Here is a 16,758-nt window from a genome sequence, read left to right as displayed (position 1 = left end):
GCAATCTCCTGGAGAGCTTGCGCATTACAGGGTGCTTGTACTTGCATCTACATAGCACTTTTCAAAGAAACTCCAACAAGCGCGTGTGGAACTGGCTGAAACGGAAACCCAGTAACCAATTTAAGAGATTCTGCGTCAAAGCTCGGCGAAATCCTGAATAGCTCTGGTGTGGAGTCAATTTAGTGCTGTTTAGGAGGTGTGCATAAATCATAATGATCATTCAAACATTTCAAAAAGGAAAATGCTTCTATTGAAAAGACTGCGTTGCGGTGAACATGGCCTTCCTCCAATTGAATACATTCTTTGCAACCATCAATATTTTCACTGGCTATGTACTATAGGCCACCAATGCTTTGTATTGCTTTAAAGCTTTACCAGTATAAAACATAAAAACTTAATGAACCAAGTCTGATTACATTTTTACAAGAAGTTTTTCAACTACTTTGCAGCAAAGAATATCACTTTTATATATGTGTAAAAAATAAAAGAAGTACAGTACATGAGCAGCTACACCAACACAAAATCGCAGCATCCAGACTCCATTCCCATAAACAGTCGCCATAAATAAATAAAAGGTGTGATCAATGGAGAAAGTCTAAAAAGTTCAAAGTGGGCATACAATCACCTTTTCTTCCTCTAGACAGGTGTTCATACCAACTAGTGTATAGAACAGGCAACATCTGCATGAGTATAAAGGGTAGTGACACGCTAGGTTTGAAGGGAGCATGTAAGCGAAAGACAGTCAAGGAAAATCTGAATTCTGCATCTCAGATTATACACCCTTAGTAATCATTGGAGAAGGTATGTCAACTCACTCACAAAACTACCACACATTTGTGCAACTGGCACATCAAGGGGGAGGGGAGGAATACAGGAGGTGTTGGGTTTGACACACTTTCAAATTGTTTGCCAATATGAAAGTTTGTACATTTACTGGCATTTTCTTTTCAGTTGAGTGAGAATGACTACTCCAGACAGATGTCAGGTCCGTGCTAGGAGGCATCAGGTGCAGTAGCAGCATTTTCAGCTCTAGGCACCTAATAGATTACTGGATGGTGGTCTGGTTCCAATGCGCAGTTGAGCCATTTTAGGAGCGCTACTAGGAACTTAGTATAGCGACCATCATTGGTCCTAAGGGATGCCCATCGGCAGGTACAGCATGTGAGATCTAGAGTGATGTGAACGAATGCGTTACCTTCCGTAACGCCTTTTCTGGTAGAGAATGGATGTAGCCGCAGATTCCTTTGAATGATCCCCAAGCGCCAGACTGGATCCAGAATTAATTTTTACAGCAGTACCTCGGTGGGTCAGTATAGGGCATCTAGTGACTCCGTAGCAACGTCTTCCACCAGCTATGATGTTGACAGAGTCCATATACGCCCTCCTCTGACGTTAGTTTCTCTCATGCCTATTTCCTGCACTAAAAGCAAAGAGGCACTTATTGAAACTGCTTCGGGAAACAGTGTGCCCCAAAAATAATCTTTTTTTTTTGTAAAATGTTTTTTGAAAAACCTAATGAAAGGCATGAGAGTGTTCAGAAAGAGATCTAGTGGACAAAAGGATAAACCAGTTCGCGGGGAGGATGGGTGTGTCGGTAAGGAATTTGCAGCTAGATCCTGTTTCAGATAAGGCGTTACCAAAGGTAACATTCATCTGATAAGAGACATCTAGCCACAGATTCCTTACCTTTGAATTAGATAACCAAGCAATACCCTCCCCGGAGAAGGGTCTGCAAACTGATCCCACTAAAGTTCCCTGACTAGGACCAGCCGGTCTAGAGAGCGAGGTAGAGAGGTAGAGAAGGAGGGAGAGAGGTAGAGAGAGAGGTAGAGAAGGAGGGAGAGAGGTAGAGAGAGAGGTAGAGAGAGAGGTAGAGAGCGAGGTAGAGAGAGCGGTAGAGAGAGCGAGGTAGAGAGAGCGGTAGAGAGAGCGAGGTAGAGAGCGAGGTAGAGAGCGAGGTAGAGAGCGAGGTAGAGAGCGAGGTAGAGAGCGAGGTAGAGAGCGAGGTAGAGAGCGAGGTAGAGAGCGAGGTAGAGAGCGAGGTAGAGAGCGAGGTAGAGAGCGAGGTAGAGAGCGAGGTAGAGAGCGAGGTAGAGAGAGGTAGAGAGAGGTAGAGAGAGGTAGAGAGAGGTAGAGAGAGGTAGAGAGAGGTAGAGAGAGGTAGAGAGAGGTAGAGAGAGGTAGAGAGAGGTAGAGAGAGGTAGAGAGAGGTAGAGAGAGGTAGAGAGAGGTAGAGAGAGGTAGAGAGAGGTAGAGAGAGCGAGAGAGGTAGAGAGCGAGAGAGGTAGAGAGCGAGAGAGGTAGAGAGCGAGAGAGGTAGAGAGAGGTAGAGAGAGAGGTAGAGAGAGAGGTAGAGAGAGAGAGGTAGAGAGAGAGAGGTAGAGAGAGAGGTAGAGAGAGAGAGGTAGAGAGAGAGAGGTAGAGAGAGAGAGCGGTAGAGAGAGAGGTAGAGAGAGAGCGGTAGAGAGAGAGGTAGAGAGAGAGCGAGGTAGAGAGAGAGGTAGAGAGCGAGGTAGAGAGAGGTAGAGAGAGAGGTAGAGAGAGAGAGGTAGCGAGAGAGGTAGAGAGAGAGAGAGGTAGAGAGAGGGAGAGAGGTAGAGAGAGGGAGAGAGGTAGAGAGAGGGAGAGAGGTAGAGAGAGAGAGAGCGGTAGAGAGAGAGGTAGAGAGAGAGCGAGGTAGAGAGAGAGGTAGAGAGCGAGGTAGAGAGAGGTAGAGAGAGAGGTAGAGAGAGAGAGGTAGCGAGAGAGGTAGAGAGAGAGAGAGGTAGAGAGAGGGAGAGAGGTAGAGAGAGGGAGAGAGGTAGAGAGAGGGAGAGAGGTAGAGAGAGGGAGAGAGGTAGAGAGAGAGGTAGAGAGAGAGGTAGAGAGAGAAGTAGAGAGAGAGAGAGGTAGAGAGAGAGAGGTAGAGAGAGAGAGAGGTAGAGAGAGAGAGAGGTAGAGAGAGAGAGAGGTAGAGAGAGAGAGAGAGAGGTAGAGAGAGAGGTAGAGAGAGAGGTAGAGAGAGAGAGAGGTAGAGAGAGAGAGGTAGAGAGAGAGAGAGGTAGAGAGAGAGAGAGGTAGAGAGAGAGAGAGGTAGAGAAGAGAGAGGTAGAGAGAGAGAGGTAGAGAGAGGTAGAGAGAGAGAGGTAGAGAGAGAGAGAGGTAGAGAGAGAGAGAGGAGAGAGAGAGAGAGGTAGAGAGAGAGAGAGGGAGAGAGAGAGTAGAGAGAGGAGAGAGAGGTAGAGGAGGAGAGAGAGAGAGAGAGAGAGAGTAGAGAGAGGTAGAGAGAGGGAGAGAGAGAGAGAGAGAGAGAGAGAGAGAGAGAGAGAGAGAGAGAGAGAGAGAGAGAGAGAGAGAGAGAGAGAGACAGAGAGAGAGGAGAGAGAGAGAGAGAGAGAGAGAGAGAGACAGAGAGAGAGAGAGAGAGAGAGATCACCTCCCAGGAAGATAGGGGAGGAAAGTAGACGTCCCAACAGAAATATTGTGGAAAAACCCATACAGAACTGAAATCCTAAACTATCGAAAAACATGGAGAAAAAGACACCCATGGCAGAAGAATAAAGAGCTGTTGGAAAGAACACTTCATATAATAATACTACATACCTCACCAAATAGAAACCAGACCATTAGTGGACAGTGCTGAAGGCCAAGGTCAATAGCGAATAACACCGAGTCAAATCTCCTTGCCATAGAAACATACAACTTAGAGAGCACCAAGTAATGCTTTAGGAAAAGCTTTGTGAAGAACAACAATTATGGGCATAGAGCACTTGTGGCAAGAGTAAACACTTTGAGAGAGAAGTGAGGCATCTGGGCCTATTCAACGTAGAACACACTGCGAAGGTAGGGTTAGGAATTACAAAGAAACAAACAAGTGAAAGTCCCATTACGACACAAGGAAAAGCGCAGCAAAGTAAGCAAAAACACAAGTCTTCCTAAGAAAGACAGCATAACATGACTGTCTATAAAGATACCAATCAAAAAGGACGTATAGAAAAATATAAAGGTATGAATACATACACATTATATACACACACACAGTCACAGTATGATAAAATATTCCCAAGAAAGGTACAAATAAACGGTCATGGACCGAAGATGTGACAACGGTGAGCTGGCAAACATCCACATGGTACTGTATAAAAGAATAGAGGAAGTGGAAGATATCACACACCCCAAAAAAATAAAAGTAATCGGACATAAAACACTGCCGACTGAATAGTTACAATCAGGTGGCTGAGAGATGACTGAAAAAGAAAACAGCAGGTGAAAAACCCCCCAGCTAGAATAAAGAAATTAAGACCACTATCTGGAGCTGTAAAAAAATTCAAGGTGAACAAAGGCTAACAGAGGGAAGGCCTATTCAGATAACTAGTCTTCATCTTAAAAGAAAGAATATCAGATAGAAAAAGGGACCTGGCAGAAGGAGCAGATAAAAGACAGTAAATAGTTGTGGAAAGACCAATTGCCACAGGTGGAGTACCAAAACAGGAGTATAAAGAACTGAAGTAACAGATGGAGTGGCAGTGTAAGCAGCATAAAAAGTATGGATGCCGTATAAGAAATGTCTTTAAAGGAGAGATGACTCATAAAAATGGCCTGAAGGTATAATCTAAACACAGCAAGAAACCTTTAATATACCACAACTATGGAGGAGAAAGAACTCATCTTCCAAAGGAAGAGAAGGGAGAGGGAGAAAAATTCACAAGCAAACAAAATTCTCAAGTTTCCACGGGACAACCTCTGCCCAGTCAACAATTCCTGTGACATCATGAGTGAGGGTCCTAGTGTCACCAAGATCATTATTTTTCATACTCATTAGTTTAAGGAATAACAAACGCCCAAGAGGTTGGAACCTTATCCGCGCTCACAAAAAGTGAAGGAAACTCTGGAAAAGAATCCGAAAGGATCAATAAACCTTCCTTTTGAACCAAACCCTCGAGAGGGTGGTAAAGGAACACATGTTTGAGAAGAAACATAAGATGAAAAACAGCCGTAAACCCCTAAAAGGGGTAGAAGGCAACATGTTAAGAACAACCAGTTCAGTAACTAAATGTTGAGGTTGGTATCAGAAGTGTCATGGAAATGTTTCCAACAAAGTACAAAAACATTTCCCAAAAGTGAAAGGCAACATTAGCTTCGCATAGGACAGAATCAGATCCATTCAGAGGCATAGAAGAGAAAGGGTCGGCAGGGCAGTCCACCCATGCCAAGACACAGACAAGGTACGTCTACAAGGAAGTTTGAGAGAAAAAAGAAATAGCAAGAGTCCTTCTTGCTCGTGCACAGCAAGAACTAGCACAAGACATGCTAACGCCTGAAAGAGACTAAAGAAGGAACACCGCCTAGGCTAGGATCAGACAATGTACCCTTGGACAAGAACTATGCCACCTTCCCTTTCGTCTGCTAGGAAAGAAAGGGCACCAGATAGAGTGTAGGGAAAAATACCCTGGCTATTGAGGAGAATGCACTCAACAAAACAAGGGTAGACACATAGGTAGGAATGCCTGTAGGGGATACATGCAAAATATCCTTTATGACAGGAAACAATGAAACGGTGCATTCGCACAATACAAGCAAAATACCCCAAACAGAACCTGGGTAGAAAAACAAAACACCACCTTGCATCAACAGGCATTTAAACCCAATAAGGCCATAAAACAATATGTATCCCAAATAACAGGGACCATAACCGGTCATTGACAGTTTAAGTAATAAACTACCAGTATGAGGCAGGAGCACCTCACCGGGTGCCACCCGTAGGTGTAGTTTGAAAGAAAAAAGCCAATGGCCACTGCCCTAGAATCGCTCACATGTGAAAAATCAAGGAGACCATTCCCAGTACAAGCTCAGTATGGGAGGAAGAAGAGGAGTAGACGGTATAGGAAAACAGGGTTCAAGATTCTACTCCACCCTGACTGTTCCGAAAACACTGTAAAGCGAAATTGGCATGAGCGCTGAACAGATGTCGACCATCGAAAGGCATGTTCACCAAGGTGGATTGAACAGCCTCCGAAAAACTAGCGCTGTGTAGCCAGGCATGGCTGAAAAGTGCCACTGAAAGAGCCATGCTCACCCAACAGTATCTGTGGTATCCATGCCACATTGGATCAGCAATTTAGCTGCTTGCTGGCCACCATGGAGTAACTGAGTAAGGTCGTTCCGGATCTCATGCAGGAACAAGGGAAGCAGGCGTGATACCAAATCCCAGATCACGTGAGAAAACTGGTTTAGAACACAGGCGTTATTAAGTGACCGCAAATTGGAACTGGTGGCAGAAAAAATATACCTACCTAAAGTATCGAGACCCCTAGACTTTGTCTAGAGGGACGTTAGGATGGGCGCTGATGTCAGGGGAGGCTGTAGCAGCTTGACCCACAAAGCTGCACGGAGTAGGCTGCTGGAGAAAGCAGGCCAGGTCTCCAGGGGCAGGACGGTGAGCTATAGACCGGTTTACTGGAGCCTCCAAAACTGGTTTAGCCCAAGATGCAAAAAAATATCAAACAGGGCCTCACTGAAGGGGAGCAAAGGCTCAACCCCTGTTTGGGCCTGAAAAGGAGTACCAATTAAGGGGTCAATGGCAACCCCAAAGAAGGGAACTGCAGCTCCAGAACCACAGCTACCCTCCTCAGAAGCTCAGTGAAAGCAGAGCTAACCTCAGTAGCGAGGACAAAAGGAGGAAACAAGCCATAGGATGGGGAAGACTCAAGGCCACTAGCTTCATCCAGCTCAGATATCCAACTTACCTCCAGAGGAGACTGAACTGTGTCAGTCATGGGTGGAATAAACACTATCTCATCTCTTTCTTCACCAAAACTGTGTTCTCTTGAAGTAAAAACAGTAAGGGGCACCTTCGAAGGAGGAAAGTAGCCCAAAGTGAACTGCTTCACCAATACTGCCTCCCACGTCGTCCGGCGTCGATGTGGCGATGCCTCGGCATCAGAGACAAGAGATGTTGTAGAGCAATAGTTGACGCCGGCTGATCAGACACTGGCGTCGCAGGTGGGAACCCCAAAGGGCTGTGCACCACGGCATATACAGATTCAACTACGGATCCAGAGCACCTCACTGATGCTGAGGGAGACGCGCTTGCTTGGATTCAGGCAAGGCTCCTCTTGCCTCCTTGAGGGCTGAGGCGCGCATCAGAGGAAGGCAGAGACCCAAAGATGACATGAAGGGAGTAATATTCTCTCATCTGGTCCAGAGTTGGCTCCAGGGAATACCAGGAGCCGCCAGGTAGACTCGCCCGACTCCTCAACCGGAGGGTCAGAAGAGAAGCTACGCTTAGGTGGCAAAGCCAGAGAATACCATGACTTCAACCACTTACGTTGCAACTTACCTTTGGTCATCGAGGTCGGTGGATGACACGGGACAGACTTGTGGAGTGGGCTCTTGAGCGTTCTTTGGAACGAGGTGGTGACAGCAAAAGACGTGCAGCCTGCGACAACCAACTCTCCAAGAACTTCATGCGGGGTTGATGCAACACCGGCGGCCAAATTTGGCGACAGGAATCACACTCCTCAGAGTCATTCTGTTCGCAAAGACACCACATACAAATATAATGAGGGTCTGTGGCAGACATCGGTCGTTTGAACACTGTGAACATCCAGAAAAAAGCTCACTATTCTGTTGAAAAATGTTTTAAGATAGGCCAAAAATCAGCCAGATCACTGCTCTCCGGATCCGTGTTGGAAGCGGGGAAAGGAAGAAAATGACATTAGCACATCAGGGGAGGGCTTCTATGGTTTCTGTTGACATCACATCCTGTGGAAAACATCGCTATGGAGTCGCTCGACGTCCTCTACTGATGTGCAGAGGTACTACTGTAAAAAACGTTCTAGATCCAGTCTCGCACCAGGGGGTAATTCAAATGTAAGGCATCTGTGGCTAAATGTCTCTCAAATACTGTTTGTGTGAAGCCCAGGAGATGTCATCGGGGGAAATAGGTTGTTTACACCCTGCCCATGTACACCTTCAGGAGAGGGAGAATGAGGATGAAAATAAGAGGCTCGTTTCCAAGGACAAAAAATAAAGGCCAGAAAAACCATGAGACAGGTGATGGGAGAGACCCTGCTGTTCATTTGGAAAGTATAATGAATAAGCATCCCTCTTTGCAGGACTCAAGGGGGAACCAACCAACAATAGGCACCAGAAAAGGCAAGGGCAAAGTTGAAGAGATCTCTTTGGATTATCTGGACACAGAGGAGGAGGATGTTTGGTGTTGGCATCCTAAAATCCCTCCCACAACGGACCCTATGAATGGGAGGCAAAGGACCAGGACGGTCCAGACCAGCAGGACAGCCAGGAAAGCCTCAGACACCAAGCTTTACCACCATAGATCAGTGGAGTGAGTAATTTAGGAGAGGGTAGAATTGCTTCTTCAAATTACATTGAGGGAGGTGATAGGCAAAGACCTTTGCAACTGTCTGAGGTCCGAGAGTCCAAGGGCCTCTTTGGGGGGAAGGTCGCCTTGACACTTGAAGTGGAACAGAATGTGGTGACATTCTTAGCTTAACTTCTCAAAGCAGGCACCAAGTGTGAGAAACTGGGTTCTTGTAGCAGACGTCCCCCCACTTTTTTCCTGGTATTTGATGCAACTTTGAGTGAAGTGCACTGTGTTCCTGCCAACCAGGTTCCCGGTGCCGGTGTTATTGGCCAAAAACAATGGTAACTAGGGCATAGGGTGTCCCTAAGAGCTGCACAATTTCTTGTGCCACTCTGAGACCCAGCACCAAACTCATGCAGACTATCACTAAAAGCTGTGTGACAAAGTGATCTAAAAGTGAAAACACGACATGGCGTGCACACCCTGTGAGCCATATCCCCCATCACTGCATGTAACATCTGTAAGTCACCGCTACAGCAGGCCTTACAGCCCTAAGGCAGGGTGCACTATATTACATATGAGGGCATATCTGCATGAGTAGATATGCCCCTGTGCTGGCCAGTTCAATTACTGACAAGTGAACAAGGAAGCCATCTTAAGGTATGTACTGATCAAAACAAGTTTCCCAGTTACAGCATGGCTCCACTGAAACTTTTGGTGTTTGGGATTAAACGCCTCGTATTAACAAACTCACACTGATTCCAGTGATTAATTTATTAATACATACACCCAGAGGGAACCTTAGAAGTACACCCTAAAAACCTACTGAACTCTAGAATACTGGCTGACATGGACAGGTGTTATTACCTCCTCCAAGCAGGATGACTAGTAAATCAGCATATCCACGCAGGAGGCTTCAAAGGTGTCCACCACCTTTGATGTGCAACCCTGGCTTCCTCCAGACAGGGGAAATGCTACCCCCTGTACAGGGTCCGTTTGGCACCAGGAGATGTAGGAAAATTAGCTAGTCAGGAGGCATGTTCACCCTCAGGCTAGTACAACCCCAAAGGTGGGCTACCGGAAATTAACAGTACTAGAAATAATTCACCATCTTGGTTTTTGGTGGGATTTGGTCCTCTTGGTCAGGAGCATGCCCACTTCCCACAGGAATTAGTCATTTAGAGGGTACAGTCACCCTAAAGGTAGGTAGCCCATTGGCTACTGCATGACACTCCCTGTAAACACTCCTAAATACAGTATTTACGTGGCACCCCTGATGCCACTATTTAAAATTCGACCGACACAAAGGAGTGGACTGAAAAGATTTTGCTGACCCGATAACAGAGGAGCAATTCACTGCCAGTCTGCACCCAATCCTCGTTAAGTAACCGATTCGTCCTGACGATATGCAGTCTCCAAGAAACTAAGAGGGTTGCCAGTGCTTTGCAAATCCCCAAAGAAACTCCCTTGGAGTAGAAGAGTTACTCCCTTGCAACTGCAGGTACCAAAGAAGCAGATCCAGTTCACCGTCCAGCCACTTACTGGGACTACAGATGCTAAAGCCTTGCTTCCACAGGTCAGATCCGTCCTCCCTCCAAGTGTGGGGATGCCAGGACCGGCAGGAGCCACAGCACCAAAACCCAGGGTACCAGACCCCTTGCAGCAACCAAGGCTTGTTGTGTCCAGATAGGACACCAGCACCGAGGAAAAGCAACCTGCACATCGAGGGACTTTAGGGACAGTGTCCCACATCAAGAGTGGCCCAGCTGTCCTATTTGCCCTTCATCTGCAGGACAGAGTGAGCCTCCGTCTGCCGCCACCACACACCTAAAAGTACCCCTGCACCCGTGCCCCATAGCTCAAGACTGAGGTAGGTGACAGTGCCAACGGGGTTCTGAGACCCTGAAAGGCTGAGCCCACCCTTGGGTTTGCCTAAACTGGACTCCCAGTCGCCACCTGCAGCCCCTTTGTGCAAGCCTCCTTCAACCACGAGTGTCTCCTGCACCACGGACTGAAAGCTTAAAAACACCACTGCACCCGAGACCTACAGCCTGAGGAGAAGTGGGCCAATGGTGTCCCTACGTGCCAAAGGATCTCAAGGACTGAGGCCATTGTGGGTTCAACCGGACTGGCCCCTCAGTTCGAGCTTGCAGCCTATTTGCAAATGGACCGTTCCCCATTGAAGTGAACGAGGCAGCCGAAGCCGGGAAATACCTCTGCACCCGGCCGCCCCAGTGTCTCCTGAGGCGACCTTGGACCTAGCCCCATAGTCACCTCAAGTCCAAGAGAAGGGTCCCGTAAGTTGCTGAAAAATAATGTTTTTCCCTTATAGGATAACATTGCCGCTCCAGAAATTGCAACTTTTTAAATTTTTCAAAATACATATCAAAAAGTACTTACCCGAATCCGATGAAATTTTAATCTAAGTTCATTTTAAAAAATTCTGCGATATTTTTATAAATTGGTGTTGGATTTTTTTTATCAAGTGTGTATCCCACTTACTGCCTTTGTGTGTGCAATACATGCTTAGCACTACCCTCTGATGAGCCTAACTGCTCGCCCACAATACCACAAAAGAGAGCATTTGGGTAATCATTTAGGCCCCTGTAAACCAATTGGGGTTTGCCTGGACTTTTTACACAGTGTACCTCATTTTGGTCCACTATATAAAGAGACAGCTTCCTACACCAAGAGGGGGATAGATTAGTCTTGGACATGGCCTTGCAACTCACAAAAAATACAGAGATAGTTCAGGAGACAAAGGAGGAAGATTCATGGTGGGCACTGACATCTTTTCGGGCAGGGTCTGCACAAAATTAAAATTAGGCAAAGCAAACTGTTCTATTTCAGCAGAGGGAACGAGGTCCTAGTAGCTCAGGATTCATTTGAGATTTGCAGAAGTGGCTTATATTAAGGCAGGGAGGTAGCACAGGGTTGGCTGTTGAGTAAACCTTTTAGTGAAGGTTAGCATATTTTGAGACCATGTTCAATGGACTGGACAAAGCCCAGATCTCTATTAGGAAGTTAATGTTTTTGGTAGGCCGGCACGATTAGACACATGTGGGGCAATCCTCCAAAGGCTCAAGTCCCTAGAAGAATCACACACACCCCCCCCCCCACACAATATGTGTAAGTCAACCCTATGGCAGGCCTACCGAGCCCTAAGGCAAGGTGCAGAATATTTTACAGGCAGAAAACGTCATACATGTTCTGACAGTAAAATACAAAAAAAAATGTTTTTACTGTGGAACAACTTGGTCCCACCATTGGCAAGTGCAGGTTTACATGCTGACCCCTCAGCTGTGCTAACTCCTGAACGGTACGAACAGAGTTGATACTAACGTACCAAACAACTTACATCAAACCAGGCTAGATTCTCTTGTTGACATTTAAGTAACAGGTTGTGTTGTGCAGCTTTACAAAGTTGCAACTGTGTTGCTTTTAGTATAAAGGTGGCTGTGCCTGAGACAGCTTTCTGCCCCCCCCCCCTGGCGAGACATGCAAACAACTCCCACGAAAGGAAGCAATAGAAGCCTGCACTGGAGAGAGGTGTTAGCTCCTCTCCTGCTGGAGATCGCACGAGTGTTGGCCCAAAAGGCTAGCTTCAATGGAGAACCTGCCTTTGAAGGGCAAATGGGTACTGCTTGGGAGAGGGGTTACTTTATTGTCTTGGTAGGCAGGATGGCACCAGGAACAGGGAAGGTAGACCAGTAGCCAAACTAGTTTTTCAGGGACGTTTAGCCCCCTTGGTGGCCACACGTCTGAGTTGGGCTAGGGAGCTCTGGACTCCAGAGAGGGATTCTGCCATGTTGGAAGTGTACAGACCGATGCATCTAGGGATAGCCAGATGCCACACTTCACAGGAAGAGGTCATCCGGAGGGGGAGGGGGGGAGGGAGAGACACTTGGCTACTGAACGCATCCTACACTGAGAGAATTTTCTGTGAATAAATAGGGCACTCCTGGCACCCAGAACTCCGATCTCGACTGGACTGGAAGGACTGAAGGAAGACTACCCTGCTGAATCAAGGAACTGACAAAGAAAGAATCTGTACAGGCATGAACTGGGCCTGGTGAACCTGGTGGCTAGCAAAGGAGAATAACCTGTGCCTGCTGTGTCCTGCTTGTGGAGAAGTTGCCTACAGAACCCAGCCGGAGCAAGAGACTCATAGGGTTATTTGGCTGACATCCTGTTCACGGCACAGGACAACAGTGGCTGAAGAAGCCTGCTGGGGTACATGGGTTGCCCCTAATCTTTACACTGCCACCAACCGCAGCCGTGCAGCACCAGAGACCAAGTCATGACTCTCACCAGAGCTCATTGGACCCAGGAAAGTGAGTGCAGCTCGGTCAACCAGACGAATTATCCCCCAGGGAAGGATGTGGCCATGATTGTTGTACATGGCAATTGGTAGCCCAGTGGCAAGTGGTATTGCGGAATTCTACTAGGACTGAGAGGACATCGACCCTGTGGCCAGGATTGCCACACCCCTCCCTACCCTGTGGACCGAGGAGTATGCGCAGGAAGACCCCCCCCCCCTCCCCCCAAATTGACCGCATTACATTCACAGCATCATTGAGCATCTGTAGCATCTTGTATCCCTTGCATCAGGACCACTTCCAAAGGAACCTACAGTAAAGAATAAAAGTGAGCGCAACAGACTGAAGAGTGCTTAACCAGCTGAGCCAACTGTTCTACAATCTTACTAGTCCCCCTGACTAGATCCCCACTAGTTTGTTGCACAAAGTAACTCAAACCAACTGCAATATAACTAGCCAAACGATTAGGTGGCAAATGTATTGAATTTGCCCGTGCTTGTTTGAGTTTGTTTGTTGTCTGGAACTCTCCATTGGATCTTTTTCATTGTAAACATACATAAAAATACAGTCTATTTCTATAAACACGTGTCTGATTTGGATGTCTAGTGTACTTCAATTGTTTTAGTGCTGCTTAAATTCTTCACACTTTCTTTTGTGTAAACCTTGCACTGTCGCTACCAAGAGTTGAGCTAGATAGCTTAACAAACAAAGCCTACTGGTCCTAAAGGGGTTGGGTAACTGTATTAAATGGTGAGGTCGCACAACCACCCCATTTTCATCACAGCTGTGATAGGGGTAAGATACAAAACAAATTGCATTGCAAAATGAAAGTGGATGCAAATTGTCACATGAATAGAGACAGAGGGCGAATGAGCATCTGCAGAGTAGTTCTACACTCCAGGGGAGTCAAAGCTACAGTTTGCTTGTGGAGAAAAGGACGAGGTGTTTTTGTGGTCATAAAACCACAAGACTTTAATTACAGTATGCTGCAACACCAGGAAAAGATGAAGAGCTTTCACCTCTTCAGGCACCTTTTGTGGAAGAGAGAATGAATGATGCACCGGGACCCGAGACATGCCTTCTTAATGGTTTCAATATTCAAGTCCCATAGAGGGCTCTTAATACCTGAATGGCTGCAACAAATGGAAAGTCACTTACCTACCTCTAAGGGCAGTTCTCCAGCACTAGTATTTTTCAGATTCATCTGCTTTAATACTTTTCCATTAGTTTGGGAATTCCTAGAAATTTTAAAATAGCACTCAACAGTTTTCAAATAGCCATAGTGCCAACAAGTGTTTAAAGTTTGGGTAGATCTGCGACTTAGCCAACTAGGTAGATGTGTGGAGTTCTTCACTCCCCCTAAGTCCACAAGAGCTCAGACTTGATAGCACAAGTGCTACGGATACATAGAAAAAGAAGTGAGAATGTGATCTGGAAAGCGAGGCAGTCACACGCACATCCATGAAAGATATAAAATACCAGTATTTGTAACGCGCGAACAATTACCCCTAAGAATGTCAAAGGACTGGGGGCTGTCTGGAAGATTAAGTGAGCTATTGCCCAGAGTCACATGGTGCTGGGCTGACCTGCCGCTGGGGATCTTAAAATGAGCCCCGGTGTTCCGGAGTCAGTAGCCCTGGCCGCTGCGCCACACCTCTTCCACATCGCGGGAGAACTGGAATTACAGGCAACCATAATTTCTGTTCCAGCAGAATAGTACGCAGTACCACAGAAACCTTAAAAAGCGGGAGGCAGGCTAACCTTAAATAAACCGGGTTTGACCCATAAAGACCTATGCTCTTGCATTCAGAAACAGGAATATAATACTTGGTAATGAATATGCTACTTACCAGTATGCATCTGTTCTTGGCATGTAGGGCTGCTAACATTCATATCTATTGCATAGATCGCCGCCTAGTGTTGGGTCCGGATGATTGCACATTGTTGTCCTGGAAGAGTCTTCGAAGTATCACGAGATAGGTGGCTCCTCCCCTGGACTACAGTGCGCATGGGCATCGACTCCATCCCCAGATTGTTTTTAGCCATTGCGGCAAAGATGGAGTATGACAGTGTTAAAGATGTCCATGCTAATGATTGAATGCAAGAAGCAATCTGCAGCTGCTACAGGCGCCGGGGAGGAGGGTGGGCGATATGAATGTTAGCAGCCCTACATGCCAAGAACAGATGCATACTGGTAAGTAGCATATTCAGTTCGAGGCATGTGGGCTGCTAAATTCATATCTATTGCATAGAATATATAGCAGTCCCTCCATTAACGGCGGCCGCCCGTGCCAGCTGCAGAAGTCTGAAATAGAGTCTTGAGAACAGCTTGTCCTACAGCTGCCTGCTGTTTGGAATGCACGTCTACGCAGTAATGTTTGGTAAACGTGTGTGGTGTGGACCACGTGGCTGCTCTGCAAATGTCTTCTAAAGGAATGTTTCCTAGGAATGCCATGGAGGCTCCTAACTTGCATGTGGAGTGTGCTCTGGGTGGGATCGATAAAGTGCGTTTAGCTTTCTGATAGCAAATCTGAATACATTTAACGATCCACCTGGCTATTCCTGCTTTGGAAATGGAGTTGCCCTTGTGCTGAGCGGAAAAGGCAACGAATAGTTGTTGTGTTTTTCTAAATGGTTGTGTTCTGTCAATATAGTACATCAACGCCCTTTTAACGTCCAAGGTATGGAGCATTCTTTCCGCTACCGTCTCTGGATTTGGAAAGAATGCGGGCAGTTCAATTGACTGATTGACGTGAAATTGTGACACCACCTTTGGAAGGAACTTGGGGTTAGTGCGGAGCACCACCCTGTTGGAATGAACCTGAATAAATGGCTCTTGTATCGTGAGCGCCTGTAGCTCACTAACACGTCTGAGAGACGTGATGGCAATGAGGAAAGCCCCTTTCCATGTCAGGAATTGAATCTCACATGAATGTAGAGGCTCAAAGGGTGGACCCATCAACCTAGTGAGGACCACGTTGAGATTCCAAATTGGAGCGGGTGGGGTTCTGGGAGGAATGACCCGCTTCAGCCCTTCTAGAAAAGCTTTAATGGCAGGCACCCTGAAAACAGAGAGGTGCTGCCTGTTCTGAAGATAAGCTGCTATGGCTGACAAGTGTATTCGAATGGAAGCGTACGCTAGATTGCATTTGTAAAGATGTAACAAGTAGCAAATGATGTTTGGAATGGATGCATCTAGCGGATTTATGTTATGCTCTGTACAGTAGATGACAAAACGCTTCCATTTCGCTGCATAGCAAGCTCGGGTAGTGGGTTTTCTTGCCTCTCTGATGATGTCCATACATTCAGGAGGCAGATTAAGGTAGCCAAACTCTAGGACTTCAGGAGCCAGATCGCCAGATTGAGCTGTTGCGGGTCTGGATGCTGAATGTCGCCATGGTTCTGCGTCAAGAGCCTGGGTGTGAGGTGCAGCCTTTGATGCGGTACCACGGAGAGTTCTAGAAACGTGGTGTACCATGGTTGGCGTGCCCACGTTGGAGCAACCAGGCTGAGCGTCATCGAGTGTTGCTTTAGCTTTCATGCTAACCAGCGGAATGAGAGGTGCTGGGGGAAAAGCGTACGCAAATCTGCCTGACCAGTTCATCCATATCGCATTGCCTTGCGACTGTGGGTGAGGGAACCTGGCGGCAAAGCTTTGGCATTTTGCGTTTTCCCTTGTGGCAAACAGGTCTATCTCCGGATGACCCCACTGCTGGAAGTACGGGCGGAGTACAGATGGATGTATCTCCCACTCGTGCATTTGATGGCTGTACCTGCTGAGCAGATCCGCCATCTGGTTGTCCTTGCCCGGAAGGTGTTCCGCCATGAGGAAGATGTTCCTCTGAATGGCCCACTTCCACATGCTCTGAGCCAGATGAGACAGCTGTGGAGAGTGCGTACCCCCCTGCTTCTGGATGTAGTACATGGCCGTCATGTTGTCCGTCCGGATCAGCACGACCTTGTTGCACAAATGTACTTTGAAGGACTTTAACGCCATAAAGATCGCCATCAACTCCAGGCAGTTGATGTGCATCTTCCTTTGCTGTGTTGTCCATAGTCCCTGCACCGTGTAGTGGAGCACATGAGCCCCCCAACCCTGGAGAGAGGCGTCCGTCGTGAGGATGATCTGTGGTA

The 16,758-nt window shown here is 47.1% G+C and overlaps 1 protein-coding gene across 3 annotated transcripts in view; it reads right to left on the bottom strand.

The window, feature by feature from the left end:
* Positions 1–16,758, bottom strand: part of UBN2 (ubinuclein 2) — a 647,497-nt gene that overhangs the window by 177,992 nt on the left and 452,747 nt on the right. The window lies entirely within an intron of this gene.

Source organism: Lissotriton helveticus, chromosome 1_1 (genome assembly GCF_964261635.1).
Source record: "Lissotriton helveticus chromosome 1_1, aLisHel1.1, whole genome shotgun sequence".
NCBI lineage: Eukaryota > Metazoa > Chordata > Amphibia > Caudata > Salamandridae > Lissotriton > Lissotriton helveticus.
The sequence above is the reverse complement of the archived record's forward strand: the minus strand, read 5'-3'. Positions and strand labels throughout refer to the sequence as shown.